Raw genomic sequence first — 9417 nt, forward strand, 5'->3', positions numbered from 1 at the left:
GAGGATTACTTCAAAATTTCTACTAACTCTCAAATTAATCTAAGTGAAGCATGAGGGAAAATTTCTTCAAAACAACAGCACGATTGTGCTCAAAAAAGATATAAGTGAAGCACTAGAGCAATTCCATGGCTCTAAAAAATTGAAGTGAAGCATAAAGAATGATTCTAACAAATCATAACACAATTCGGATATCTCAAATAGGTGTGTCCAACAAGGTTTATTATGATAATCTAGCCATCAAAGTAAGAAAATACTCAAATAATACAAGACGCTGCAAGCAAAATTCATGTGATGAATAAAAACATAGCTCCAAGTAAAATTACCAATGGTTGTTGGAAGAAAGAGGGGATGCTTTCTGGGGCATCCCCAAACTTAGTTGGTTGGTACTCTTTGGATATTACCTTGGGGTGCCATGTGTCATCCCCAAGCTTAGGCTTTTATCACTCCTTATTCCTTCATCCATCGTGATCTCACCCAGAACTTGAAAACTTCAATCACACGAAACTAAACAAAACCTTCGTGAGATCCATTAGTATAAGAAAACCAAACTTTACTTTATTTTCTGTTGAAAACGTACTAAAATTTTGATTTTTCATTATACCTATTGTATTCTAACTTTACCATTGCTTATACCCCCGATACAAACCATAGAATGATCAAAATAAGCACACAATGCAAAGGAAACAGAATCTGTCAAAAATAGAACAGTCCGTATAGGCTCGAATTTTACTCATACTTATATAACTCCAAAAATTCTGAACAATTAGAACAACGTAGGGAATTTGTATGTAAATCTTGTGTAAAAAATTCAGACACTTTAGTCGCATTTTTTATTTAGAATTTCTGCTACTTGATGCAAAAGTTTTTGTTTTCCAACAAGATCAAAGCAACTATTACCCAATATGATCCTAAAGGCTTTACTTGGCAGAAACACTAACTAAAACATGAAAAACGCAATCATAACAGTAGCATAATTTTGCAAACACTCAAGAACATAAAGAAAAAGTAAAAAGATAGAATTTATTTATTGGGTTGTCTCCCATCAAACGCTATCATTTTACGCCCCTAGCTAGGCATAAAGCATAGGTTTCAGGTATTGTCATGTTTAGCGATTGATCCATAGGTTTACCTCATGATTTATTAATATGGTAATTTAATCTTAGTTATAGGGAAGTGTTCCATGCCCTTTCACGGTGGAAACTAAAATTTAATATTCCCTTCTTTCATGTCAATCACGGTCCGCGTAGTACGCAAGACCGGTCTACCAAGAATTATTGGACAAGATAGATTGCAATCAATATCAAGAAAAATAATATCTATGGGCACATAATTTCTATTTGTAAGAATAAGAACATCATTAATTCTTTCCATAGGCTTTTTAATAGTAGAATCCACCAAGTGCAAATTGCAAGAACATTCTTCAATATTGGTAAGACCAAGCACATCACAAAGATATTTTGGAATTGTGGAAACACATGCACCCAAATCACGTAAAGCATAGCACTCAAATTTTTTAATCTTGATCTTAGTGGTGGGTTCCCATTCATCATATATTTTTCTAGGAATTGAAATCTCGGGTTCTAACTTTTCTTCCAAAGATTTTATTACCTTATCCAAAATATGTTTAGTAAAATATTTGTTTTGTTCATAGGCACTTGGTGAATTTAGCATAGATTGCAACATAGAAATAAATTCAATAAAATAGCAACTATCAAAATTAAAGACTTTTTAATCCAAAATAGTGGCGGCATCACTAGCTAAAGTTTTGACCTCTTCAATCCCGCTTTTATCAATTTTTCAAAAAGATTTTCACACTCCAAATCATGTTAACGCCTTCTAGGTAAAGTTGACTCTTCTTAAGTTCCCTCATCATAAATTTTAATATAAACAAATAAGTAATCAATAGAAGAAACACCAATCATTTTAATTTCTTCATCATTTTTATGAAAGCAATTGGGAAACGCTCTTTCTAGAAATTCTCTTTTGGCTCTAATCATAGCGGTTCTGTTCTTACTTTCATATATGGAAACATATAAATCTTTAATTGATTCTTTAATATCTACCTTAGGAAAAAAATATTTTTCAGATTTTCTACATCATGCTTCTATCAATGCTTCTAGACATATCATCAATCTTATTAAACTTTTCTTCTATCGTAGTATTGAAATATTTTTGCGCATTGATAAATTCCACAATATTATTCGCAAGATAAGAGGGCATCCTAGGATTATTTTTATGAGAATTACCATAGGAATTACCATAACTATTTGAAGGACTTCCAGGATACGTCCTAGGATTAAACTGCTCCTATAAGAATTGTTATTAAAGTTGTTTCGCGAGAAAAAAATCACATCTACGAGATCATTATTTTTCTCAATGAAAGTAGACAAAGGCACATTATTAGGATCAACTCGAGCATGTTCACTAGCAACCAATATTATAAGAGCATCGAATTTATCACTTGAAGCATTAATTTTTTAAATATAATTAACTTTTTTACTAGTAGGAGCTCTTTAGTATGCCGTTGTAAACAATTAGCCATAATATTATCGAACAATTTAGTAGCATCACCCAAAGTAACTTCCATAAAAGTACCACCCGCGGTGGAATCTAGAAGATTTCTAGAAACAAAATTCAATGCCACATAAAAAATTTGTACAGTCATCCACAAATTCAAACCATGGGTTGGGCAATTTCTTATCATCAATTTCGTCCTTCCCAAGATTGGGCAACATGGTCATGCTCAAGTTGTATAAAATTCATAATCTAATTTCTAAGAGAAATAATTTTCACGGGTGGAAAATACTTCGTGATAAAAGTATCTTTGCACTTGTTCCAAGAATCAATACTATTTCATGGCAAAGAAGAAAACCAAATTTTAGCACGATCACACAAAGGGAATGGAAATAATTTCAAATTAACAATATCATTGCCCACATCTTTCTTATTTTTCATATCACACAAATCTATGAAAGTGTTTAGATGGGACGCGACATCCTTGTTAGGTGTACTAGAAAATTGCTCCTTCATAACAAGATTCAACAGACTCGCATTAATATCATAAGACTCTGCACTAGTGGAGGCAAGAGCAATCCGAGTGCTAATAAAATATTTATTATTGGTATTGGAAAAATTAGACGACTTAGTATTTTCGTGAGTCATCTTGACTACGCAAACACGAATGCAAACGAACAAGAGAGCCGACAAGAAAATGGCAAACGGAAAAAAGGAAACTAAAAGGAAAATTTTGTGAATTGGGGGGAGAGGAAAACGAGAGGAAATGGAAAATAATATAATTGCAAGGAAAAGAGAGCTTATGTGTGGGAACCTGATAGATCTTGATTTGATCTTCCCCAGCAGCGTCACTAGAAATCTCGACTCCTTGCTGATTGCGTTGGTTTCCCTCCAAGCTTAAAGGGTGATGTAGAACAACGACGACAAGAATTTCCCTTAGTTATGAAACCAAGGTATTCATCCAGTAGAAAGATCCACAAGACTATGTAAGTGGTACCTGCACACGAACGACAAATCCTCGCAACCCAATGCGTGTAGGGTTTGTCAATCCCTCGTGGTTAGAATGAAATGGTAAAAGGATAGATTGAAAGATGCAAATAAAGTAATGGTAAATAAAACGCAGCAAGGTATTTTTGGGTTTTTGATAATATAGATCTAAAAATAAAATGGAAAAGCGAATAGCAAAATAGATCTTGCAATTAGAGGATGTAGAATAGACCTGGGGTTGTAGGTTTCACTAGTGGCTTCTCTCAAGAAAATAACAAACGGTGTGTAGAAATATTACTGTTGGCCAATTGATAGATGAGCAAATAATTATGATGATATCCAAGACAATGATCATTTATATAGGCATCACGTCCAAGACAAGTAGATCGACTCTTGCCTGCATCTACTACTATTACTCCACACATCGATCGCTATCCAGCATGCATCTAGTGTATTAAGTTCATGGAGAAACAGAGTAATGCTTTAAGAATGATGACATGATGTAGACACGATCTATTCATGTAGGAATAGACCCCATTGTTTTATCCTTAATAGCAACGATACATGCGTCTCATGTCTCTTTCTGTCACCGAGATTGAGCACCGCAAGATCGAACCCATCAAAAAGCAACTCTTCCCATTGCAAGATAAATAGATCAAGTTGGCCAAACAAAACCCAAATATGAGAGACGAATTACTCATCAACGTAACTCACATATCACTATAACTCACATATCACTATCTTCATATCGCAAAACTACTTAAAAAATCATGTTTAACATCCAATGATCTTCATGAAAGTTTTTTTATATCCCCCTGGATATTTATCACTTTGGTCCTAATTTCATTAAAAAAATTACCGTTCTAAATTACAAGCTGTCAAACAAATATAAGTGAAGAACGAGAGCACAAGTTTAGTTAAAATTTTCAACTCTCAAAAAGATATAAGTGAAGCAAGAGAGGATTTCTTCAAAATTTCTACTAACTTCGAAAATAATCTAAGTGAATCATGAGAGCAAATTTCTTTGAAATAACAGAACCACTACGATCAGAAAGATATAAGTGAAGCACTAGATCAATTCCATGGCTCTAATTTTTTTTAAGTGAAGCATAAATAGTGATTCCAACAAATCATAGCATAATTTGGCTCGCACAAATAGGTTTGTCCAGAAAGATTTATTATGACAAACTAAGCAGCAAAGCAAACAAAGACTTATATAATACAAGACACTCCAAGCAAAACTCATGATGTGTGATGAATAAAAATAAAGCTCCAAGTAAAATTACCGATGGTTGTTAGAAGAAAGAGGGGATGCCCTCCGGGGCATCCCCAAGCTTAGTTGCTTTGTACTCTTTGGATATTACCTTTGGTTTCCATGGGTCATCACCAAGCTTAGTCTTTTGTCACTCCTTATTCCTTCATCCATCGTGATCTCACCCACAACATGAAAACTTCAATCACACAAAACCCAACGAAACCTTCATGAGATCCATTAGTGTAAGAAAACCAATCCTTACTTTAGGTACTGTTTAAAACCTTTTCCAATTTTATTTTTGCATTATAACTACTATATCCTAATTTTACCATGGCTTATACCCCCCGATACAAACCATAGAATCATCAAAATGAGCACACACCGCAAAAAAATAGAATATATCAAAAATAGTACAGTGTGTAAAGACTCAAATTTTACACATACTTCTACAATTTAAAAAAATCTAAAAACTTAGTAAAACGTAGGGAATTTTTATATGAATCTTGTGGAAAAAATTTAGACACATTCTGTGCATCTATGATATTTTTAAATTATGCTACTTGACGCAAAAGTTTTTGTTATCCAACAAGATTAAAGCAACTATCACCCAACATGATCCTAAAGGCTTTACTTGGCACAAACACTAATTAAAACATGACAAACATAATAATAATAACAATAAAATAATTGGTCAAATACTCAAGAATACATAGAACAAGTGAAAAATAAATTTTATTCATTGGGTTATCTCCCGACAAGCTCTTTCTTTATAGCCATTAAGATAGACTTGAGATTTTACCGATGCTCACATGAAAGATAGTAGTTGAAACACAAAGAGAGCATCATGTAGCATAAGAAAAACACATTAAATTCTAACATACTTCCTATGCATAGCCACTTCAGAAGAAAACAAATTATCCAAAAAAATATCTAACATATGCATGGAAGAAGAAAGAAACAATAGCAATCTCAGCCCGAAGAGAGATAATTTAGTATATTGAATATTACTATAACCATATTTCCCTCTATCATAATAATTTCATGTAGGATCATATTCAAACTCAACAATATAGCTATCACATGAAATATTCTATTCATGATTGGCATGCATAAAAGTCTTATAAGCTTCCAAGGTAGTGGGATTAACATTAAATAAAGTGATGACCACTCCAAACCCACTTTTATCCAAAAAATAACGAGATAGATAATTCTCCAAAATAGTGAGATCATTATTACCTAAAGTTGACACGCTTCCAAACCCACTTTCAATAATGTTGCAAATATTATTATAAATATCGTATTCATCTCGAGGAGAAAATAAGATTTCAAATAATAAGAAGCACCACCCAAATCATGATCATTACACCGAGTAGTGAACATGACAAAATTGCCATCCCCAATCTTCTAGTTCTGCATATTATTAGCACAATTGACATTAATAGAATTTATAATAACAAAATTGCGATCATGCTTTTAATTCAAGGAGATATTATGAATCACTTTATAAATTTCTTCGTTTAACACTTGATCACAATATTCAGATTCATGATTTTCCAGCAAAACTTCACAAAAATAATCAAGAGCGCTCAAACCACTAGCAATTGGTTCAAGATAATTAGATCTTTTGAAAAGATTAGCAAGTCGATGAGGATCCATATGTCTTTACTTTTCCTATTTATGTTTCTATTTTCGAGTTATGACATGAAGGCAATACAAGCAAGCAAGCAAGGAAACGACGAAAGGAAAGAAGGCAAATAGTTTTATGTTTTGCTGAAAACCTTTTAGAAGTGGGGGAGAGGAAAGCGAGAGGAAAGTTGGCAAATAATGTAATTTCAAGGAGATGAGAGTTTATGTGTGGGAACCTAATATATCTTGACTTGATCTTCACTGACAACAGCTGATACTTCCATTTTGCATCATGCTTTTATATCAATATTGATTGCATTATGGGTTGTTAATACACATTATGGTACTATACTTATGCCTTTTCTCTCTTATTTTACACCGTTTACATGAAGAGGGAGAATGCCTACACCTGGAATTCTGGACCGGAAAAGGAGCAAATCTGAGAGACCTATTATGCACAACTCCAAAAGTCCTGAAAACTTAGGGAGAATTATTTTGGAATATATAAAAAATATTGGGCAAAATAAATACATGAGGGGACCCACTAGGTGCCCACAAGCTAGGGGGGCGCGCCATATCCCCTAGGCACACCCTGCAGGCTTGTGGGCCCCCTGGCAGGCCTCCGGTGCCCATCTTCTGGTATATGAAGGGTTTTGATGTGGAAAAAATCATATCAGAACTTTCGGGGTGAAGTACCAGCGTCTCGAGGCGAACTTCGGCAAAACCAATCTAGAGCTCCAACGGAGCTATTCTCTCGGGGAAACTTCCCTCCCGGAGGGGGAAATCGAAGCCATCGTCATCACAAACGATCCTCCCATTGAGAGGGGGTCAATCTCCATCAACATCTTGATCAGCACAATCTCCTCTCCAAACCCTAGTTCATCTCTTATATCCGATCTTTGTCTCAAATCTCAGATTGGTACCTGGGGTGCTAGCAATGTTGATTACTCCTTGTAGTTGATGCTAATTGGTTTATTTGGTGGAAGATCATATGTTCAGATCCTTAATGATTAGTAATAATCCTCTGATTATGAACATGAATATGCTTTGTGAGTAATTACGTTTGTTCCTCAGGACATGGGATAAGTCTTTCTATAAGTAATCATGTCAACTTGGTATTCATTCAATATTTTGATGAGATGTATGTTGACTCTCCTCTAGTAGTGTCATGTGAATGTCGAATACATGCACTTAAGCATTATTTGGGCCTAGGGGAAGGCATTGGGAAGTAATAAGTAGATGATGGGTTGCTAGAGTGACAAAAGCTTAAACCCTAGTTTATGTGTTGCTCCGTAAGGGGCTGATTTGGATCCATATGTTTCGTGCTATGATTAGATTTGTCTTAATTCTTCTTTCGTAGTTGCGGATGCTTTCGGGAGAGGTTAATCATAAGTGGGATGTTTATCCAAGTAAGTTCAACACCCAAGCACCAGTCCACCCACATACCAAATTATCAAAGTAACGGACGCTAATCATATGATCATGATGAAAACTAGCTTGATAGAAATTCGCATGTTTCCTCGGTAGCGCTTTGCTTTATATAAGAGTTTGTCTAGGCTTGTACTTTGCTAGATAAAGGATTGGTCCACCTTGCTATACCTTTGCTACATTTGTTACTTTCTACCCGTTACAAATTACCTTATCACCAAACTATCTGTTACCGATAATTCCAATGCTTGCAGAGAATACCTTACTGAAAACCGCTTGTCATTTCTTCTGCTCCTCGTTGGGTTTGACACTCTTACTTATCGAAAGGACTATGATAGATCCCCTATACATGTGGGTCATAAAGACTCTTTTTTGGCACCGCTGCCGGGGAGTGAAGCGCCTTTGGTGAGTGGAACATGGTAAGGAAAAAATTATATATTACGGTGAAATTTACTGTCACTTGTCACTATGGAAAATAATCCTTTGAGGGGCTTGTTTGGGGTATCTTCACCCTGACCGGAAGAACAAAGATATGATCCTCAACCTGCTGCACCTACTGAAAATATTTATTATGAAATTCCTTCCGGTATGATTGAAAAACTTCTAGCTAATCCTTATGTAGGAGATGGAACACTACATCCTGATTTGCATCAAATCTATATGGGTGATGTTCGTGGATTATTTAAGCTTGCAAGTCTGCCCAAGGATGATGTCAAGAAGAAGGTCTTTCCTTTATCTTTGAAGGAAAAGGCGTTGACATGGTATAAGCAATTTGATGATATTGGATCATGGAACTACAACCGATTGAAATTGGAATTTCATCAGAAGTTTTATCCTATGCTTATGGTTCATCGTGATCGGAATTATGTTTATAAATTTTGGCCTCGTGAAGGAGAAAGAATCTCTCAAGATTGGGGGAGGCTGAAGTCAATGTTATATTCATGACCCAATCATGAGCTCCCGAGAGAAATTATTATTCAGAACTTTTATGCTCGACTCCCTCATAATGATCAATCCATGCTCGATACTTCTTGTGATGGTTCCTTTATGAAGAAAGATATTGAATTCAAATGAGACTTATTGGAAAAAATTAAATGCAATTCTGAATATTGGGAACTCGACGAAGGTAATGAGTCAGGTATAAGCCTTAAGTTTGATTGTGTTCAATCCTTTTTAGACACCGATGCTTTTCGTGATTTTAGCTCTAAATATGGACTTGACTCTGAGGTAGTAGCTTCATTCTGTGAATCTTTTGCTACTCGTGTTGATCTTCCCAAGGAGAAGTGGTTTAAATATCATCCTCCCATTGAAGTTAAAGTAGTTGAACCTATTAAAGTTGAAGAATAAACTATTATTTATAATGTTGACCCTGTTATTCCTACTGCTTATATTGAGAAACCACCGTTTCCTATTAGAATAAAGGAACATCTATACCTCCTGGACAAATTAAAGTTGAACCCAATATTGCTATGGTTAAAGATCTCTTGGTTGATAATATTGATGGGCATGCCATTCATTTTGGTGATGAAGCTTCTAGAATTGCTAGACCTGATACTAACAGTAAACATAGACCTATTGCTGGCATGTGTGTTGTTTCTGTTAAAATA

Source organism: Hordeum vulgare, chromosome 1H, assembly GCF_904849725.1.
Source record: "Hordeum vulgare subsp. vulgare chromosome 1H, MorexV3_pseudomolecules_assembly, whole genome shotgun sequence".
Taxonomy (NCBI): Eukaryota; Viridiplantae; Streptophyta; class Magnoliopsida; order Poales; family Poaceae; genus Hordeum; species Hordeum vulgare.